Here is a 22,766-nt window from a genome sequence, read left to right on the forward strand (position 1 = left end):
CGAAAGACTCCTTCTCTGTTTTTTGGGACTTTTACAAAGATGTGTTTCGCAAAGGATAATTATCATCCCAAGCCACAGATCTGTCACTAAGATGGGATCTTCCACTGGTTTGAAGAAACAGGATGAGACTGCTAGGAATAGAGTAAAAAGGTACCACAGAAATTCAGAGATCTGAATGCAGTCAGACCTTTGACAGCTGGGGAATTATCTCCTTGAAAAGCTTTTTTTTCAACAGGATGACAGATCCAGGGAAGAAAAATGATTTGTTCTTTTTTTTTTTCTAAGCAATTGTAGCTGTTTTCCTCTCTTTTCTCCATGATTCCTCTCCTTGTTCCCCACCACTACCTTATACAGTTAACCAGGAAATCATCAAGCCAGGAGGTGGGAAATGTGGTATAGTTTCTGTAAATACCACAGAGTAGAAGTTGAGGCTCAGGGTGCAGTGTCAGCAAGCTTTTGTGAAAACTTACTCTTAGTGACTGATTTGGGTTGATCTTTTCATTTTCAGAATTGTTTGTAAGGACAAAAGCCAGTAACATTTTATTTTGAAGAAAATGGGCATTAAGCTTTAAATTTTGCCTAATGTAGGCTGACCCATCACCTGTCAGGCGTCCATGTTTACCTGTGCGTTTCCTTGCGTCTGTCACCAGCAGCTGTGAAGGAACCACTTTTCCTGCCTGAGTATTCTGAAGGTCTGCATGCTGCACTTTGGTCTTCCACTGTCACTCCCCCAGCATTACATGGAAACAATATGCTTTTAAAATGCAAGATTCGAGTCTTTTTTTTTTGAAGCCACTAACCAAGTGTTGTTTGGTTTGGTTTTTTTCCCCTTGCCTTTTCCCTCATCAAAGTCTGACCACAAAGTAACACTACAACAGTAAGTAAGGAAGAATTTCTCTTCCTTCTCACAGGATTTTCCCCTGGTTTGAGTGCCTAGAGAATTGCTTTCTCCTGCCTCCCCCCCCCCCAGCAACTTTAGTAGTGTCATGGACATAAGATCTCTATGCAGAAGTCTTTGCCAAGAGATTTTTCTTTGAAAGACCACACAGCAGAGGGTGAGAACCCCTTCTTAATTACTTCCTGCACACTGGCCGATAGTGTAAACTCAGCAAATCATACCAACCAGCAGTGCAGAAAATGCATTTCTTTTATAGGTTTCTTGTACCTTCAGCTGCTGTTCTGCCATTTATATTCACATCTGTAGCAATGTAGATGGTGGATTATTATGAAAGTAAAATGGGACTATAAGTTTCTTTGCTCAATGTATGTTAAAATACTGTCTGGAATTAGTGAGTGTCTCTGTCTAGATGGTTGTATCAAAAAAAGAGGGGAGAAAAGAAGTATATTCTCATTCTTAAGCAGTCATTCTGTCAGGGGTTATTATGGTACTTTCACAGAGTAGTACAACAGTCCTGGTTTTACTGTTTCCACCCTTCCGTTACCGACTGTACTTGAATTCCAGAAAAGAAGGGGCTTTCAGAGGTGATATTAATGACTGTGGCATTTATTCTTCATCAGACCCTTGATGTAGTTTGACAAATTGCTCTTGCTTTAATGATGACTCTGTACTGCGCTGTTTTTGTGGCTCTTTGTAGAAGTTGGTGTATGAACTGGCTAAACATGTGCCCGAAGGCAGTAGAGCAGACGCAGAGTACAAAAGCCCCAGGTCATTTGGGGCCAGGTTCCTAAAGGTTTCTAAAGGTTTCCATTGATTTAAATGGGAGACAGGCACCTAAGTACTTAGAAAAAACAAAATCTAGTCCCTGCTTCTTAGTGTACCAATCATGTATAGCAAATGCTCTTTTTCCCTGAATCTGGAAAGCACAAGACAAGCTCTGTGGGTAAAGTAATGATAGTGATGTGTTTGGAACAAGAATCATTTACAACGGGCATTTAAGCCACTACTGGCAATGACCATCTAATTGAAGGGACCTCATTTGTTACACAAGCCACACAGGAACTCATTGCAACAGACTGTAAACTAATTGCTACCCTTGTGTAAAAATTAGGGGAATAATTAGGGCTTTGTTTTATCTGGGATGCTTCTACTTCTGTGTACACAAATTGAGAGTGACTGCCATGAGAAAGTCAAAAGATTTAGGGAGAAGCAGAGGCTTCAATGGAGCAATCTGTCCTCTAAACTACAGACATGCTGGCTCAAGAGGATCTTGCTAAAGCCTTAGATAATATGAGCAGGAATCCTCGGTTGCATGGTTGGATTCTTTTTTCCCTGTTATGCTGAGCATTCTCTGTTGCATGGTTGGGGGTCCCTGCCTGAAAGAAGGAAGTGTAGGTAGGTGAGCCTTGTAGGCTGCGCTTACGGTGAGTTTTGGTGGTTCTTACCCTGGAACTGAAATTCCACCTCAAGGAAGAGAAGAGTCGGGGCCTGAAATCACGGTGATGTGCATTCAAACCAAACCAGAAATAGGGACAGGGATTCAGCTCCCTCTATCTCATGACAAGTTGCTGATGCAGGGATGCCTTGAGGAAGGTAGCGATTGCCCCTGCTGCCACATTCATCTTGGAGAGTCTCATGTTGAAGCACATTCTAGGCAGTTGTTTTGCCAAGAGGGAGATCTGTGCTTCGTGTTTGGATAAAATGTCGCAGCGCTTCCCTAGGATGCCTTTTTCTGGATAAATGACATATGCTGAGGCCCAGCTGGACAAGGTAGTTGTTTTGCTGTGTAGGCAAGAGGAAGACAACAAACCTCTCTGAGGTACTGGTCCTTCTCCAGGAAAAAGGGTAATGCTGCTGCAGGCTGGCTTTTTCATTCAGGCTCTCTCCAGCCCTGCCAGAGTTAGGACCAGCCCAATTCAGCAGTGCCGCTGCCTTTTTGCTGACTACAGCTCAGTGCTGCACCTGACAACTTCTCACATTTGCCCTCATGGAAATTCTGGTAATGCTCACTAAGGTGGTGAAAGTTGGTATCAAGCCTGGGACAGACCAATCAAAATGGGAAGCCTGCTTCAAATATGTGTTTCTGCTTTTTATCAGAGTTGCTTTTGTACTAAGGAACAGAACTCCTTCCCCAGTTAAAAAAAATAAATAAAATTTCCCTTGGAAGTATTTTTCGTGGGCACAGTAGTGATTAAATTACACAGCCACATCCTCTGGTATGGAAGCAGAGAGCTTCTCAGTCCCTTGGTGTTCTGGACACAAGACTAGACCTAACAAGTGTTGCTTTGTGCTACAGCACAGGTACCCTTGTTATTACTCTGTAATTACACAACCAACACTTGTCAAAAGCGGCATTTATTTCTGGTGATTACACAGTAATTGCACTTCGCTGATTCCAAATGAAAAAATTTTAGCAGTTCTTTGCAACACTAATGAAGAAGTTAATAGCAATATTCTGTAATTTATTTGTGATGAGAGTGTACGCTGAGGGTCAGCCAGTGCTGCTGCTCGCTTGGGTTTTGGCTCACAAAAGGAAATTATATGACTATGTTAGGTCTCATCTGGCTTTTAGGATTAGTTGCGCTGGAATCTGCTTTCGTTTCCCTTAAAAGAATTACTAGGAGTTACACAGTTTGATGGCGTTGGTCAGGATTTATGCTGATGTAGCTGAGATCAGTTCAGGCTCAAAGGTTTGCGATTACAGTGGGAAAGGGCGTAGAAGTGTTTGTGCGTTGATTAGTTGCTACACCGTTTGTTGTTGGCCTCTCCTTGTAGGCTGACAGTGATAGATTGCACTGTCAGACAGAAACGCAAGACTGAGTGAGTCAAAGAGCCTGGGCTCGCGGTGCTGGATTTCTCAAGCGAAAGGCTGGGCGGTAACGGAGATGTCGCTGCGCAGTTTCCATATACGTTCCTGTCAGGGAGGAGACACCAAGAGGCATTACCTGAAATACAAGCCACATGAAATACATGAAGTTTTCTTGACTATAACTTCGTCTAATTTAGCATATGATGGAACATTTTAAGGACACTTTTTGTTTGCTTTACAACTGGCGAGAGCTTTGGCAGGAATGATATTCTCCTTGTGTATACTTCAGAGCAAAGATACGGCAGAATGTCAACATCCCAACAGGATACTCTCTGAACACAACAGCAAAGCAGTGTCTGGAAGGGACTGGGAGGAGAAAAAGAGGCTGAATGCAATGAAGTCATAATAGGATAGTGACTAAAATTCCCCTGGCTTCTGAAATGGGGAAGGCATGTGTCCGTTTTTTAAGACAGCAGTTTTTTAAGACAGCTAAGTGAAAATGGCCGTTCATATCTCTGACTAGCCTTGCAGACATGCATACCTGTGAATGCTAGTGAATCTTCTGTCACCTTCCCATTTAGAAAAAACACACAAAAAAAACCAAACCAAAACACCACCTGTGCTATCAGTCCAGAGGTTCATTGTTCTCTTTTTACTCTGGTATAAATCCGTAAAGTAGAAATTAATGTGGCTGTCAACATAAAAAAAAGAGAAATCTAACTCTCTGTAGAAAGATTATGCCATAAGACAAAACAGGTATTTGTATGTTTCACAATATAGTAGACCTGCATTTCTTCTCCAATACATTCTTTTATATTTGTTTTATTGTGAAAAAAAAAAGTTCAAAATAAGGCTTGCTATTTCATGCAGTAAAGCAAGCAAGAAAAGGTTTCACAGCGCTACAGCAATTTCTGATTTAGAGCCCATAGTACTGTGAGACATCTGGATACTTTTTTTCTCTAAATAGGTTGACCCTTCTGTAGTTCTCTTGAGTGAAAACCTGGCTTCATTAAAATCAAAAGCAAAATTCTTATTGACTTCTGTGGGACACGATTTTGTCTTGGCACACTTTCCATAAGAACCTTTTCTCTTTCAGACCATGGCTCTGTGGAGCACTTAAACATATGGTTACCTCTCAGAATGTCTATTTGTTAGCAGAAAAATGCTCTTGAAAATATGTTCATCATCAAGTTAGGTAATATTAGCACCAATCAAAGACATCAGCTTCGAGAAAATACATTTCGAAAGAAATGTTCTGGTTTTATTAATTTTATCCTCTGAAAATTTAGCCTGCTTGTAAGAATCTAATTGGCGCATTTTTCCTTTAGGTTTGCCTAGTAACTTTTTATCCGTGACTTCCATAGAAGGAGTGCTTTGCTGAATGTTGCTGTGGAGATAATTAATTTCAGTATTTCATGAACAGTATATTAAAAGTAGAAGAAAGAAGGGAGGCTAAAGAGTCAGAAAGTGGAGTAAAAAGTTTAAAAGCGTGCGGTTCATAAAAATGTTGTATAGTTGCTGTTGTTCTTCCAAGGAAGAATTTAATTAGTTGCCTGTTTGCTACTTGCCTTTTTATGCTGTTCAGATTTATAAGACAAAAAAGGTGAAAATATATCTATTTGCTTGTACTTCAAACATTGTGCCAAAAAAAGGGAACATTTAGGTCAAAGGGTATTGTTCTGCTGAAGAAAGGGAATTGCAGATTTCTGAGAGCATCTCATTAGCATCAGTAGCTGCTTCTTTGAATGAGTGACAATATGTGGATGCCACAGCTGAAGAACAAATGAGACCATACTGCACCTCAGATGAATCGTCCCAAATATCACCTTCCCCAGCTGCAGCTTTTTATCTCTGGGTGAAAGCCTGGTGACTACTGATTTCTGGAGCTTTCTTTCTGACAACTCACGGGCCGTTGCTTTGCAGACCTTGTAAATGAGTGTTCAGGAGAATTCAACATGATCACAGAATCACAGAATGTTCGGGGTTGGAAGGGACCTCTGTGGGTCATCTAGTCCAACCCTCCTGCCCGAGCAGGGTCACCTACAGCAGGCTGCACAGGACCTTGTCCAGGCGGGTCTTGAATATCTCCAGAGAAGGAGAATCCACAGCCTCCCTGGGCAACCTGTTTCAGTGCTCCAATGATGATGCAAACGTGATGCAAAACCAAGGGCAGACACGGGCTTTGCTACCAGAGACACAGAGATCACTAGACACTGCTCAGCTCTGTAAGTGGCTGGGAAAACTGACGTGTTTGTTACATGGCTAGGTACTGTAGATCAGCAATCGTCAGTCGCGTATACCTGGCTCAGGAATACAGCTAGAGCTGACCCCAAGGAGCTGCTGTGGAGAGAGCCACTTAATACCATCAAAGGCCTACCACTTGTCACTAAGTTTTTAATCTGAAAACATGTATATGCGAGTATAGTCAAAGTAACAAGCAAAATTTTCATTGTGCATCTCTTGGAAGAAACGTGAATATTTTATTTAAATTAGCAAAATCTGCAGCTCCAATTTGGAAACATAACTCCACATAACTCTTCTGCACATACAGGCCTTTGCAGTGAGAAGACTGCGGTAGAAGGAATGGCTTCTGTAATTTGCATTCATCTCATTAGTTTGTTTATAGAATGCCCTAAAGAGAAGCTTTTTGTGTGAGTCAGTATGAGCAGATGGAAATAAGAGATCTAGTAATAAAATGTGTACTTAAGAAAGACGTAAAACTTTACATGAAGGCAGAGCAAATTGAATGTGGAACCCAGTTACTTTTAAGACAGGAACAGTTGTACCAATGTGATCAAGGGAAGAATGTGGCCCGGTGGATATGGCTAATTTGGTTTTATGTACAAATACAGAAATGCTGGGAGCATATAGTATTGATAATTAGGGCTTCAGGGTACTGGGTATACTACGTATCTCCTTAGAACTATGGAGTGCGTACACGTTGACATCAAGAGTTAAAACAATACAAGCAGTAAGAAATTTTGTGCAATGTGTTTTTTCCCAGTTCCCTGTAGTAACATGCCATTTAAATTCTAAGAAGACACTCCCCTGATATTTCCATTAACTGAAGCCAGTGTCACAGGAGGAGGTGAAAGGGAGGAGAATGGGTGTTCACTTTTCCTGTCTACAGCAAAGCATTTTCTCATACCTATGACTAAGGAGGGAATTTTGCAGCTGAGGCTGTTTTTCCTTTCTGTCTACTACGTTTCTTAATACAGTGATGGGAGAAAACAGTACCTAAATTTGGTCACTTAATCAGGGGAGAAAAGAGGGAAGGGAAGCTGTGCATGTTGGCCCAAAATGTGGTGCAGAAGTAAGGGACAGACTTGTGACCATGCAAAACTTGCCCAAGGAGACTCAACCTAGTTTTGAGTTCTTCTGTATTCACTCTGACTTTTAACTTCCTTTCAGAGCAGCGACTGTGTAAGAACTTTGTTGTATTTTAGTCTCCTGTTCATTCTGCTCCTGCAGTCCAGAGTTAGTGCAGTCTGTGACAATCTGTTGCTGGGTATTTCAGTGCCTGCTTGGCTGCTGCACTTCTCCTAGACCCTTCCTGGGCTCTTCTGGAGTCTTTGCTACTGCCTCTCTACTCCCTGCACTTGCATGTAGAGCCCTGACAGCGTGAGTATGGGTCCCTCAAATGCTCAGCTGCTTTTGAGAGACTCTTGGCAGTGGTTGAAGGCCCCTCTGGTCTTCCCTGATGCCAGAAGTAATGGACCTCACAGTCTCAAGCCACTGTAGTGCTCAGATCATCTTGGTTGATCCTAATGGTAGCATAGTAACACCAGTAACCTCTACATCAGATATAGGCTGTTTCAACACAAACTTGAGGGATGTATTTGTGTAAGAAGACAAACAGAAGAAAGCAAGCTTTTGAAATGTGCTAAACCTTAAACATTGCCACTTAAAGGCTTCAGACTGTATTTAGATCTTGAGCTTTTGAATCTGAACTGGGGCAGGTTGCCCAGCATGGTGAAGCGTCTGCCCTTTGGTATAAGCTGATTAGCTATTATACAGCCTAGTATAAAAAGGAATAACATAATCTATTCTTAGTGATGGCATCACCTTTAAGAGTAAGAAAAATCCTTAACGGCTCAAAAGCAAACAAACAAGATCTGCTTACGTGTGGCTCACAGCACAGCTCATGTCTTTATAGACAAATTGTCTCCTGTCTACTTCACAACCCATTCAGGATGATTTATATCCTCTCCCACATGAGATTACAACATTTTCCTGATGGCAATTACAGCAATGGCCTACATGGAACAGCAGTATTGAAGAGCCTCTGATCTTTCAATTCACAGGCAGCAACCAGAGGCGAAGAGTAGAGCCAGCTAGCTGGTCCAGGGGATGTGTCTCCACTTGGCCCACAGAACCTGTTCGAGAAGTTCTGTTCTGCACTGTGGCCTTCTGAACTCTGCACACAAGCGTGAGAGAAGCAAATCTATTTGCTGTTGGACAATAGGGAAATAGGCAGACTTAAAACACACCGTACCTTCTGGTAAACTTAAATAAGATAAATATTGCATAAACCTGCTGACTACCTTAGCTATTTATGATCTCACAGAAGATTTTCATTCTTAAAGCAGGAAGGACTCAAACCTCAAAGCTTTCCGTACCTGAGCCCTGTGACTTAAGGTCATTGAATACCTGACCTATAGATATTTTCCTTTGACTGCAGAACATACATGCAAAATTCTGGAAGTATTATCAGGGAGGACTTGTAGATATGGTATATGTGACTGGGTGCTAAGCACACTTAAATACTGCTGGTGTCAGGCAAGATTATTTATATCATTTGAGGTTTAATGTCAGCAACAAATTTTGTCTGAACAAATAAGAATGATATTCAGGTTCTGACAGTGCTTTACATAACAGCCAAACTAGAAGTGTACCCTTTAGGCCATTAAAACTTTGTTTTCAACTTTCCACTTCCTAAGACATTTCAGAACTGGAAATTGTACATTGTCTGCTCCAGCTTTGGCTAGTCTTGAAGAAAAGGTATGTTCTAAGGGTCTGTAACTCAGAGTCAGAAATGGTGAAGCAGGCAAAATAAAATAATTTTTAAATCTACCAAGAATCATTTCAAGCATAAAACTGAATCTCAGATTCAAGATTCTTGTTTAACCAAAAGATCAGCTCTTCCATATGTTTTAAATAATTCGGAAAAATGCTTCTTAGAAACTAACTTCAGATTATTCTGCTAACTCTCTGGAATTCTTTATACAAAATTTGTTTCAAAAATATTGCTGTTTACAGAGAGAACCATATGGAAAGAGTTTCACATAATTTCTTTCTGTATCATAGCTGGGATTGATTAGTGCAACTTGAGTTTTCAAAAAAAAAAACAGGCAAAAAATCAGCTCTTTTACAGTAGTAGTTGCTTCCAAATGAATGGATATGATTTCCTTTCTCATATTTGCAGGGCAAGAAATGACTGCTCAGTTTGTTTTAAGAATCCTCCCTCCTGTGGAAGTTTATTAGGTTTTGTCATTCCAAAAATAGTGTTTCTGGTTCCTTCAGTTGCAACTCCTTACTGAACTTTTTAGTAGGGGTAATAGAATTTTATTCAGCTTTCCACATTGTGCTTTTATCAGATCTCAGTTTGGATCTGTGACTTGTGTTCTGTGAGGTCTTGCCCTTTGTTTAGCCTTCAAGGAGGCACAAGGTGTGGGAGCATGACCATCTAAACCCTCAGCTTATGTCTCACAGCATTGTAACACATGACTTTATTATTCTTTCAGAATGTATATAGTGCTGTAATCAGAGCTTGACCTCAGGTTGACTTTCAAGTTTACAGTATTTATATCTAAAGAAAGCTGAATCAAAGTAGGATCATAACATAAAAGTAGACAAGCTGCCATAACCTAGAAGGACTTCTAAATATGCTGACTCACCAGGCGCCCGATTAAGAGCAACAACTGAGTAGAAGTAGATTTTTCTTGTTCTTAATTCCGCCTTAGAAAAACTTTTCAGAGGTTGTTTTCTTTAAATTCTTTCTTCATAGTCAAGGTCTGTACTGTACTGACTTAAAAAAGGACCCAACCTTCAAACGTGGACAGAAGAGATAAAAAGTTATCCCTTTTTTCTCCTTAAAATATGAAGCTTTGGAATATTTTAAGCCTGCAAGCAATACCACTTGTAAATTAGACTAAGTTTAGACCTTGTAATAAAGCTGTTCAAATTTTAAAAGTTTTGAAATAAACAAATATATAACCCCAGATCACTCCACCACTGTATGTATCAGGAGTTACTAAACTGTTCTCTGCCCTATGGCCCCCATCCTGCTCCTGTGAGAAGTGCTTTTGTTGTGGTGTGGGAATTGCTGGGCTGGTCCCTGTGCAAGACACTGATTCTCTCCAGCATCTGCCTTTTCTCTGCTGCAATGGCTGCACGGGATCTGGTGCAGAATCCTGATGGAGATGCCCAACATTGGCTTGTTCACATGCACCGGTCAAGAGCTTATGATCTTTTGGGTCATTTGTTTTCAGCGCATTGTTTTTATGAAGCAAAGATGTAGGAGGTTGGGCTAAGCTGACTGACAAAGAAGATGGAGATCCTAGTGCAGCAGCTGGATACGGAAAAGGAAGGTGGTTATATGTCCTGAGCTGCTGACCAAAGTGTGCAATTGCTTTGTGCCCAGCAAGGCTTGTGTTCCTTGAGATTGTCTACAAGCTGGGGTCTTTGGCCCAGGCTGGGCTCATCTTAAGAGGTGTTTGCAAAATTGAAAATTCTTCTAGCCAAATGGTCTACTGGAAGCCGTGAGGTTGCTAGTCTGTGTCTTGTGAGGTCAGTGCAGACCCAGAAACCTGGTAATGGCAGCCTTAGTTTAGAAAGTTTAGCTATTTACTGTTGTCACATTCCTGAGTTGTCCTTTAAGCAACATTTTGTGACAGCAATTATCAGACCTTCGCCACAGTCAAAGATTCAATTAGGAATGGGGGAGTCTGAGCTTAATGTGACTCTCGGCCCATTTATTTCTATTAACTGAGCAGTTTTTAAGTCTTGTTACTACACTGTGCATCCAGACAGATTTCCTGGATCTTGGTGAGATTTCATACCTCAATTTAGATGGTGCAGGAGATGCCTGAGATGTAACTATTCAACTCGTGAGAAAACAGTTTTTAAATTTGAAAGCATTTAAGTCAAACGAGTTAGCGATATGAAAAATGAAAGGCAGCGCGTTGCCAAAACTGTATCAATGACTGAGGATTTCAACCATTGTTTAAAAATTATAGCCCTGGTGCTTACACTGTAAGTGTATATTACAGACATACCCTATATAGAGTAATACATACTTAGAAGCAGGATGTAAGTACTTCAGTAATGTAGAATGAAAATGTGCCAATTGAAACTGCTTCACTTGTCGTCTCTGGGTTGATGTATGCTTCTGTAATAAAAAGTGCATACGAATAGGTTCAGCGTACAGCTTGCCTTGTAGTTCAAGCTTGGCAGTTGACAACAGATTAGATTTTTCAGAAAGCTAGAGGAAAAGTTGGGTATAGGCATAGGAATATCTGGAAATATCTAACTCATGAGTGTGACTTAGAACACTTCAGTCAGAGCCAGAGAAGGAGAAAGGTTCGGAAGGAAATTCAAAATGAATGAGCAGCCAAAATGGAGAGGGAGGCTAAGGAGGGAAGGAATTTAAATAGATCAGAAGGACTATGTCAGAGCGAGGAAGGTATCTTTTAGACAGCAAAACCTTTTTTTTTTCCCCTCCATTAGTCTTCTGCATTACAGTATGTCTTGTCAATTAGTGAGGGAAGGAGGAGGTGGTAATGAGAATAACTGTTTTACATTTCTTTTTCTCTTTTGGTTTTTGATTCCTGCAGCATTGCCTGGTTCATGGAAATTGGTACTGAAAGGCTGAGCGACACTGAGCGAATGGGAGTTAAGGTCTTGATCGACCTCTTAACTCAGGCATTACCAATAGAGAAATTAATTACAAGTCTTTCAAGTAATTGAGACCCATTACTATTACTTAATAGACCACAGTGCACAGAAATCTTTCATTCTTTCTTGAACTAATAAGGTATGTGTTCCTATGAATCATTTATATGGCACCATAAATATGCTGTCCATGTGCCAAGCGGCGCTGGCTCTGGTGCCCAGGGTGGCTCCTGGAGAGGCAGGAGCCTGCAGGGACCCGGCGACGGTGGCAGGGCTCTGGGCAGCCCATTCGGCAGCGTGGCTCTCGTTGAAGGACTGCCCACGCAGCCGTAAAAAAGCAGTAGGTATGGGGTGCGACCCTGCCTGTGGCAGCTAGCCACGGCAGCTGCCCCTGTGTGGCTGCCCCTCAGTCTAGCGTACTGCAAGCGGCCTCCTGTGTGCGAGTCTCCCGCCTTGCAGGTTTTAGGAACTGCATAAACGACAGCATTTAGCAGTTAGACAGCACTTTCTATCTTCCACGCTTTGTATGAACATTAAGTAGTAAACATGTTGCCGTAAACATGACAAATGGAGATGGAGATGGCACAGTTTGGGTGAAATTGATAAGTGACTCAGCTAGAAACTTTCATGAGCAGGGAGATGATCTGAACTCAAGCTGTACTGACTGAGATAGATAGATGCAAAATGGGAGCCATGAGAAATAGCAGACTGCTACTCTGCGGTTGGATTGTTTCTAATTCACTGTCAAACTTTACTCTCAGATGTGTAGTTTGTGTGGACGGGTCAGAAAGTTAGCTCTTGGTCCTTACTCATTAGGTGCTTCAGGACAGTGGTGTTAGCAGAGCACTCCTGCTCCATGTTGTGCCAGTGTGGGACTTCCACCACTACGGAGTGTGGCCCAGTAGGAAATCTGTGGTTCTTCACCATTTTTAGGTAGGAGTAAGCTGTTGGAGACAAGGTATTCGCAGCCAGTTCAGCTGTAGCGCAGTGCCCACAGGCCTGAGCTATGATGTGGAAGCAGTGGCACTGTGGCACTGTAGAGCTGCAAAGATGCTGCAACACTCTCTGGGGAAGCTCTGCGAATCATCACGTGGTCAGCCCAGTCTGTGGCTTAACTTCTGTCAGCACCTACGCAAGCGGGTTGAAGGCTGGCTTTGACGTGTTTGTGTTGCATTGCATTCCCACCTCAGGGAAGTGATTCACAGCAGACCTGGAGAGCTTGATGAAGGTTGTTGTAAACGCGTAGTTTCCATGGGTTCCCAGTAAACTTGGTGAATACTTCAAAGAGTATTCCACTTTGAAGCTTTTGGTGTTTGAAAAGTAGACAAGCCACATTAGGTTCAGGAAATCTTCTGAACTAGTAAGAGCTGAAAGTTGGGAAAACACTCAGGAAAAGGAGCATGCATGCCTGTCCCATTCTTTTCCTTACCCTGGTGGCTACTTGTGGCCATAAATGTCAGAGTTAGGATGTTGGGTTAAATGGATTCTTGGTCTGGACTCATATGGCCCTGCTTTTGCTTTGGTGTCAAGGGATCACCCTGGCAGTCAAATTACCTGTCAGAGGTGATTAGGTCATAAGGTGGCAGCAACTGAGTTATTTGGGGCTTTTCAGCCTTTTTCAGCTGCGAGAGGTGGGGAATGAGAATTCCGTGTCTCCTCAAGCCTAGCAACCTTTCTTTTTTCCCCAAGATCTCCTTCTATCCAAAGGAAAGAAGAGACAGAGGGAGAAACCTGGCATTAGAGATGTTGTTTTCAAATAATTTGTAATGCCTTTGTCTATTACCAGCTTCTGCACATGTCTGGTACCATTGCTTATGTGCCTCTGGAGCAATTAAACTGTAAGCCAGAAGGGTGAGGTTCAGAAAGATAACTTTGTTCCAGAAGAGACACCGATGCACCTGGGGGACCAGAACTGGGGTGAGGGTTTATGTTAGTTCCAGCTTTCAAGGATTTGACTAAAATACCAGTTGTCTCCCTAAGATTTCAGAGGGATGGGGATCCAGCAGCTGGTTGTTGTGGTAGTGATTTGGTGACTGTTAACAAGTGATGTAAGCCAGATTTTTGGGTTTGTTTGGTCTTTTTTTCACAGATAGCACTCACATGTTTCCCCAAATAATTTGTGAAACACATTAAAAAGCATACGTCCAACAACAAAGCTGTGCAGAATCCCCTCTGACACAGCTCTAGTTCATGGATCTGTTTCCAGCTGGCTCTTGAGAATTTTACTTGGTTAGGCTTTAATCAATGTAGCATGTTAATTTTTCTGTTTTGTCCTACAGTGTGCGAAATTCAGCTAAGGAACTTAGTGATGAAAGACCATTAGGACTGGATGTATCAGATCTTAGGGTTTATCACTGAGATCCTGGAGTTCTGGAAGTTTACCTCTGAAGGCAGACTTCTTTGATTCGAAGTCATATTTTGCCATAGGCGAAGTAGATTTATATCTGTCTTCCATCTCTGAGTAGCCAGTCCGTAACAATCAGGAAATAAGCACTTCAGGACTTCCTTCCTTCAGTCTTTATTGGTGGAGTTGGCCTGCGCTATTTTGTTTTGTATGAAATTTCTAAATGGTCATGGAGACAGAAAGCAACTAAATGGGGATTACTTCGGAGTGTGGAGTTGAGACATTCGCTTGAGAAAGAAAGGATGTGGGCTGAAGCTCTCCACAGCAGAGGGGAGATGTCCCCAGACCAATTGATACATTAGCAAATAGATAAGAAGGATAATTAATAAATTAATATCACTGGAAAAATCTTTCTCAAGATTGAAAGTATTTGGCAGTGTCAATCCAAATGCATAATTTTAAAACAGTTTTTCCCCTCCTAGCAAATTTTCTAGGTTTGTTTTTTTGTTTTTTTTTTTTACATAGCTCTAATGTGGAAATTGATGCAAATGCTGAGTGAGCAGGAAATTCTTGTTACTACCCATTAGCACTTGATTTGTACATTTCTAAATAAGTACTGTACTCTTACAACGATTCAGACTAATTAGCAGACAGGGAGTTTGAAAAGCAGATGTTATTTACAAATGGTGATAGACAGGAACTTACAGAGAATAGTTTGGAACAGAAGAACAGAAACAGAGAGACCAGCAAACAATCTGGTTTTTTTTCTTCTCCTTCTACTAAATTTAGAAAGCAAAGCTGCATTTTTTCCAGTGCTGTCAAAAGTGAAGTGCCTTATAAAGTGGAAGACATTTAAAGTAACTCACAAATAAATAGCTGCTGTAGCTGGAGGGAAGGAATAGCTTAGAAAAGGAAGAAAAAGAAATCCTGCAGTCTGAAAGAGACTTGGCTGAGTCTAAATATGAACTTTATTGTCACTGAGACTTTTTTTTCCTGAAACCGTACACCCGACCCTGTGGAAGCCTGTTTCTTTAGGATTTTAACTGAGCCTCAATCATCATCAGTAGCAAATCAGGTTCAGTAAATCAGATTTCTGCCATGAACAGAAGTGATCAGTGATATGCTTCAATGTTTCTGATTAAAAATTAAAACATCTTTGAAAGATCTTCGCAGGAAAGCATGTAGATTGGATTTTGGAGTTGCCATTTCCTAATCTGCCACAAGCATTGAAACAATTTTTGTTTATTTAGGTATTTTTAATTACGGAATTTTAAACTATGACTTTTATTCCCCACATCTTCTCAAGGTCTCAGAATTAGGAAGATGCAAGGCTATCAGGGTAGTCATTATCATGAATGCATCTGCCATAACAAAGCTGAAACCAAAAAGTTATGAGACTTTCTGATCAAGAAAGTGTGCACAAGCCTGATGAGAAAGGGCTTGACTACCTCATCATTCACCAGGTAGGAGAAAAAACATAACTCTTGCAGTGGACTGAAACAGATTATCCCAAAGATGATGGTTTTCCTTATACTATGAAAAAGAGCATTGCTCAAGTTTTACAGAGGCATGAAAATCCCCTTGACCCATTTAAATGATATTTCTTTCTGTCTTTCTTTGCACAGAATTCAAAGTTTAAACTGAACAAGGTGGAAGCTAGCCGTTGATTGAAATGGAAGCATGAGTGGACCGTCACTTTGGGATTCAGACAAGTCTGAGCTAATGGAAGTTAGAGATGTGTACGTTTACAGCAAAGGTCAGAAGCTGAAATGTTAATACTCACCTATAATTAAAGACCCTGAGTTAAATTTGTGAGCAAATCTCATCTCCTACCTTGCTGCAGCCGCTAAGCTTTGTTGACAAGCCTAATGCATTTTATACTGTTACTGAAAATTATAGCTTGAAGTTTTGATTCGTGTCTCGAGCTTAGTTTGCAATTAGCAATCCTTAGATAATGTACTGCAAATCCGTCTAATAAACCCACAGAGCCTGTTTTTTGTTGAAAGCATTGGGCTGATAGAAGGCTGTTTCCCTCAATGCTAGTGCTTTTACAAGCTGCGTATGCTGTAAAAATGTTGTTAATGTGACATAATTGTTTACTCGCTCATTAAGGAACCTCACACTAACGACTGGGAGAACCAGCGGTGTTACAGTTGAATCAACAACAGTAGGGCCCAGTATGTGAAAGCAGTAGGTTTACAGGACACTGAGCTAAAGAGACAAGCCACCAGGCAGATCATAAGACACGGCTGGCTCATGGAAGGTTGCTTTCATGGATTTCTGTAGTAAGCATGTAGGCAGGATAAAAAAAGGTGAGTAAGACAGAGCCCTACCAGCGCTGGATTGCAGGACTGTGCCAAGCTACTGGAAGGAGACATTTTTTGTAATTTTGCAGCTTCTTGAAAGGAAAGCTGAAGTACAAACAAGCTGGCTGAGAACATGTCTGAGCAGAAGACACAAGACTTTTTATAGGACCTCTTTCCCTCTGTAAGAAGAAGGAAAACTTGTTCAGGCACTGGTATCCACCATGGTGGGGATTACAGCTTCTGCTGACTCCTTGAGAGAACCTGTGCATTCGTCCGATGTTCCTGCCTGTCTGTGGCAGGAGAGTTTGCACCTCTGACTGCCGAAGCAACATTGTGAAATTTGGTTTGATATCAGGGTTGTACCCTTGAAATCTCATCTCCTACCTTCAGCTATATCACTGTCTAGTAAGATACCACCTCCCCGTGCAAACCTTCCTTCTGTGAAATCCAGGTCATAGTCATTATCCTGATAATACTGAAGGAAAAAGGGCTGCAGTGAGCAAATTATCAGAAAGACAAAATCTATTTTGGCAAGTCTCCCTTGAAATTTGTGGATTCCTTAAATTGGCCCTGGCAAGAGTATTTGAAGCAAACACTATCCAAGGGAAAAATTATTTTACCTCTAATTCGTCATTTTGTAATAATTCCAATTGACTTCAATGACAGCATAGTAGTGAAAGTGATTAATGTTTCACTCTCTACCAAATAAAAACATAAATTCCTCTGACTGGCAGGAAAGAATAGTGTTATTAATAGGTGGGGAAATAGATGCGATACATTTCTGGAATTTCAGGTGGCCTGAAAACTGCACACAGTGTGTACCTGGGTAACCACACAAAGACATTTCAGAAAAGGGATGTTTCCAGAGCCCCTGAAAACAAAAGGACCTTTCCTAGTTGCTGACATGTTGCCAAAGTGAGTGACTGACCATTCTGCTTCTGTAGTGTTTCATACCAGTTTTACACTTTTGCAAGTCCTCAGCTTAAGGAAGCCCTTTCTTCCAGTGATTTGCACTGCTGCTTTTACTTCAGACCCTACCAGAAAAGAAAGTGGGAAGTTCTCACGTGTCCCACTGACAGCAGGGGACAGTTACCCTATATGATGTTTGTGCTGGATGGATGCCTGCTCAAGCCGCAGAGACACCGGCTGACCAAGGAGCTGGCCTGTGACAGAAGTGCATAGGATGTGCTGCTGCAGGTAGCACAACCCAGGTGTTTGGTCACTTAATGCCACTCAGCTGTGCTCTTATAACAGGAGTGTGTCAGAAATAGCAGTAACGTGTGGAGTTGAGCAGGGTTTCTGTGACCTCATGAAGTGGATCTCCATGAAGCTTGATGTCCCATAGTTTTGTGACCTGAGTACCATATAACCCTCTGCCCTCTAGAATAACCCTCGCTCACCCTTGAGGCTTCATGGCCATCTGTCACTGCTATAGTCTGTCCACTTCCAGAGTACTGAATGCCACTTTCTGTGATATTTCTTTTATCCATCATACCCCTTAATCTCTCTTTTTCTCCAGACCTTCTGTGCCGGTACACATGCACACAGTAGTTCTTCCCCATGTTCTCTATATGTTTTACTGCACAAATCTGTGTATGTTGATTAGTTCTGTAAGGTGCTGCTTCTTGGAATACATAGGGCTGAATTTTGGCAGTCTTTCATTTATTAGGGACTCAAATATAGTCCTCTCCCTTTAGTTGGACTGCTGATTTTCACCGAACTAGCAGAATTTTAACATCTTCGGGAACTCGCCTGTCTTTCTGATATGACTGATATTGACTAGTGGGCTAAAACAGTTATTAGGAGAAGGGGCTGACAAACAGTGTGACGAAGAAACTTTTTTCCTCAGGAAAGCAGGCTAAAAATCAGATATACGAAAGGTTTGGATAGTCAACAAAAAAACAGAAGGACCTTCTGACAGATTTCACCAAGTGTCTAAAATGAATTTATGAAATAAATATGAAAAAAATATTAGAAAACATCCTTATTTTCCATTTACCTGGAGGTAGGTTGTCAGCTTTATGAGTAGGGAGTGCTGACCAGGTCCTGCAACCCTGGGTCCACCTGTGTGATTGGAATAGGCATTGGAGAAATTAATTTGGATGTGGTATTTCAGCCCTTTTACGGAGTTGACTATCACCTGGAAAGATGAGAGTATCAATGCCCTGAAGGACTTACCAGTTACAACCTAGATCTGAAATATGTAGTGTTGTGTGCATTTGTAGATGAATAGACCTGAGAGTAGGTGACTCTGGGATGTTGGGGTTGGGGATTTTTTTCACCCCCTGTGGGTTTACTTTTTGTATTTACGCTTGGGAACAAAGAGGGAGGGAGGGAGGAAGGAAAACGCAGACAAGCCTTTCAAAGCAGCCAAGCGTCAGCCACATCAAGGAATGAATAACAGTTTATATGATCTTGGGAGAACTTCCACTGCGGGGGGTGGATGGGGTAGACCGCAAAAGCTAGGAGGTATTGCATGAAAGCTGAGGATCAGGCATTCCCTGCAAGCAAGCCTCCAGAGGTGATGAGGCACATGGATTTTTGTGTCCATCACAACAAAGTAATGCCTCTTTCATCCATTTTGGGGAATTGGAATAAAACTCACAGACAGAAACAACGTTAGTAACACTGTATTATGCAGTGGAGGTGCAAGTTTTGCATAGCAAAGAAATAGTACGTTATTAGGTGAGGTGAAGAACGGAGTCACGCCTCTAAGAAGTTCCAGGTCCTTATGTGGAATTGAAGCTTTTTTCATGTCAAGGGGAGAAATGAATGTTACCCGAAAAAAGGTGAAAAAATCTCTGCCTCAAAGAACTTAGCTGCCAAAGTTTTTTAAAATTATCTTTGCTTTGCAAGTTTCAGTTTTTGTGAAGCCAAATTGAGATAAATCTGAAAATTTATATGACTTTCAAAGAGCATTTACTACAATGTTCCTGTCACTCACAGTAACATGCAGTGACTCAACTTGTTCCGCACAGTGACCTCAACTTTTTTTCATATTCCAGAAAATTTTGCACAATCCCAGGAGTGTAGATGCAGTCCTGCATATCATTGTCATTCTGCCTCACCACTCTGGTTTCTGGCAAAGTAATACTTTCTGAATACTGTGTCTGCTAATTCTTTCTTTCTTTGTGTAAGAGGTAGATGCACGTATTGCCTGACTTGTCGTAGAGAATCGACAAAGTACAGTTTTATTTGTATATGCAGAGACAACGAAATCAAAGATAGAAGCTTGGTCGCTCCAACTGAGATAGTAATTAAGATAAAACGGTGATGTTTCTAGCATATTTTAAGAAGCCTGGAGGAATTGTCATAGCTTGCAGGAAACTGTGGGCTGGAAAAAGATATTCTTTAAGAGTAAATGTGAAAATATTGTCTTTTATCAAGTATGATACATCTCTCCTGTGTTTGGGTAGGTAAGTGGGGAGGGTGAGTTAAGAGGAGCTGAGAATAGAGCTTGCAGGGCAGTTGGGAAATGAATAAGATCATTAAACGTCTTTTCCAAACAAGCACTTTTAAAAATCCCGTATTTCTGTTGTTATTCAAAATTTTTAACACATCCCTTTATTTTAACTAGTTCAGTTTTATCAATAGCAGATAACTATAAAAAGAAACAATAACCTGAAGTGTCCTTGGAGCCATAACTGTACCTTTCTGTTTATTCCCTAAGAAGATGCCCTGGATTTAAAGACTATGTGTATTAAAGCAACTAAGAGAAGAAACAGCTTCTTATCTGACACTTGCACTGCTTTCCTTCAGCTTGTGCAGAAGGCTGGCAGCCCATCTCATTCCCACCAGTGGCATCCCACCAGCTCCCTGGGGAGTTCAGCACTACACTTGCCTTGTTCTACTGATCTTCCTGAGCCCCTCATTTCTGACCTGCAACACCACCATCCTCGAGAAGCCAGGTAGGAGCTGAAGACATTTGACATTGCGAAAGAATCAAGCCATACTTGTCAGTTTTATCTATTTGTCCTTCAGGCATTTGTTTTGCTGGATGATGATTTAATTAGTGGTTTTGTAATATGGTGTTTGTAGAGGTTATTTTAAGCTTCCAGCAGAACAGACACGTAGGTATCCTCCTTCCTTCAGAGGAGCTGTGCTGATTTTAGCTGTTTGCATATTTTAACTACCACCCTGGGGTTTTCAAGGTTAACAGCCACAGGGGGTTAGAAAAGGTTAAGACGCTCTCTTAACCTTTGTCTGCCTCACTTGTCTTTGTGATACACAATTGTTAATCTCTTTAAGACACACAGTTGTTAATTAGTGGTATGGGGCATTTCAGGGTTCTCACATGTAAGGACCTATGTTTAGGTGCTCGCTGAAATGTAGTCCTGGCTTTAAGCATAGTATAGCCAATGATTATTACTCGAGTGGTTATAAAGTTAGAACTGCATATGATTTTTTATATGCATGAGTGAAATTTGGTCTGTGGAGCAAAAGAACTTTCTGCTAGTCAGGTATACTTGTGCATCAGCTGATTCTTCTGCGAGCTGATCCAACTTAGGGGCCCAGCTGTGCCTTTTTTATTACCTAGAATGGGCTGTTTGTGCATCTCCTATGTATTTTGTCCATTAACTGACTTCTTACATTGTGTGGCCCCTTTAACACCAGCTCTTGTACCCAGCACCACCTTGGGGCTGCATGGAAAACTGACAGAAGGGAGCAGAGCTGCTGAGGAACAGGCACTTTGGGCCTAAGAAGCAATTCCCTTGTTACTTGCAAAAGCCTGTTTGAAATGGCAGTGGGAGAGCTTACAGACAAAATGACTGTGCCCATTTGTTCTGTGACAATTGCTGGTGAGGAGGCCACGGGGCCAGTGATTTGCTTTCCCCCTGTCCACATGGTTGTTTCTCAGGCAGTCTACTGGAGGTCCACAGAAGCATGTCCCAGCAGCATGGTAGGCCTCTGGGTGTGCTCAGCTACGTGACACTGGAAATGCTCTGGAGAGCAGTGCCTGAGGAGTCTTGTTGCAGGCTCTCTAGATGAGAAGAGCAGTGTCTGGTCGGAGACCAGAAGGACACAAGGGGCATAATCAGTGAGTTGATTCCCTCCCCCTATCCCTCCCCCAGTTTGATACTGGTATGACCCAGAGGAGCTTTCTGTGAAAGTGAGTATAAAAAGCTGCCAAAAAATGTTTTATTTGGGAAGATGAATATATTGTGAGATTGCAAAAGGAACACAGCACCTTAACAACAGTGCCCAAGGACACGGCATCCCTTACTGTAGCTGCTGCAAGTTTGTTTCCCAAGTCTCACCGAAATGTTTGCTCAAAGGATGAATCCATTGCTATTACTGGAATTTACGCTTCCCAGTCTGAATCATATATTTGCACCTCTGAGGCCTCACTGGGCAATCAGGTGGAAAAGCCACTGTTGCATGATCAACAGTAAATCATGGGACTGCAAAACTCTGACCCATTTAGAGAAAATGAACTGCTTATAGCTAAAGTAGGACACCCTGAAAACAAAATGTGAGCCCAAAGTACCAGAATAAATGATATGCCTCAAACTAATTATTCAGACGCTTTTAGCAAGTTGCTTCAGCTCCTGTTCATGTTAGCCTAATGATTCTTATAGTCCTTTGCTCTGTGCGGCTTCCTGAGGAGAGGAAGTGGAGAGGGAGATTCTGAACTCTTCGCCCTGGTCTCCAGCGATAGGACGTGTGGGAATGGTTCAAAGCTGCACCAGGGCAGGTTTAGACTGGACATTACGTAGCATGTCTTTACCGAGAGGGTGGTCAAACACTGGAACAGGCTTCCTAGAGAGGTGGTCGATGCCCCATCCCTGTCGGTGTTTAAGGGGCATTTGGACAATGCCCTTAACAACATGCTTTAACTTTAGGTCAGCCCTGAATTGGTCAGGCAGTTGGACTAGATGATCGTTGTAGGTCTCTTTCAACTGAAATTATTCTATTCTATTCTATTCTATTCTATTCTATTCTATTCTATTCTATTCTGTTCTTTGCCTGTTAGCAGTAACACATTCTTTTGTGGAAACGAACACGAACCAGAATTTTAAATGTGAGTATTGTTGCGTTGTTAGATCATTCAAAAGAGACATGGAAAACATCTCCCTGCTTATCCCAGCCTCTCATCTATATACTAGATGGCATGAAGTCCCTTTGGCTTTGTAAGAGTTGATGCAGGCCTACGATCTGGACTTTGTGACCTATTCAAGAGTAGTCAGGGATGTGAGAAAATACATAAATCAGAGCAAGGGAGCATCCTTGTATCTAAGCGCCAGCTGAACAGTACCATTTGTCCAGTGAGCAAAGGGTCTTCTGAGGTGATGAAAACCTTTGGCAGCCCAACTTCCCAGCTGAAAGCATCCAGTCCCCAGGAAGCTTATAGTGAGATATTGAGATCATTCATCAGGTAGGCGGCTTGTAACCTGAACCATGGTCTGCAACAATCCAGAGCCCTGGAACAGGACAGCAGCAATACTGGAGGAGTTGTGATGAAGCCTCAGAAGGACCGAGAAGAAGCTAAGTCAGCCAAAGCGGCAAACCTCTAGG

General features: G+C 41.8%; 1 long non-coding RNA gene across 1 annotated transcript in view; it reads left to right on the top strand.

Moving 5' to 3' along the window:
• LOC142360878 (uncharacterized) overlaps nucleotides 1-22,766 on the top strand; it is a 151,942-nt gene that overhangs the window by 64,074 nt on the left and 65,102 nt on the right. The window contains exons 4-5 of the long non-coding RNA XR_012763491.1: nucleotides 15,570-15,700; nucleotides 20,010-20,158. This is a non-coding gene — a long non-coding RNA (uncharacterized LOC142360878). The remainder of the gene's footprint in view (nucleotides 1-15,569; nucleotides 15,701-20,009; nucleotides 20,159-22,766) is intronic.

The sequence above is a fragment of the Opisthocomus hoazin genome, chromosome 3 (assembly GCF_030867145.1).
Source record: "Opisthocomus hoazin isolate bOpiHoa1 chromosome 3, bOpiHoa1.hap1, whole genome shotgun sequence".
NCBI lineage: Eukaryota > Metazoa > Chordata > Aves > Opisthocomiformes > Opisthocomidae > Opisthocomus > Opisthocomus hoazin.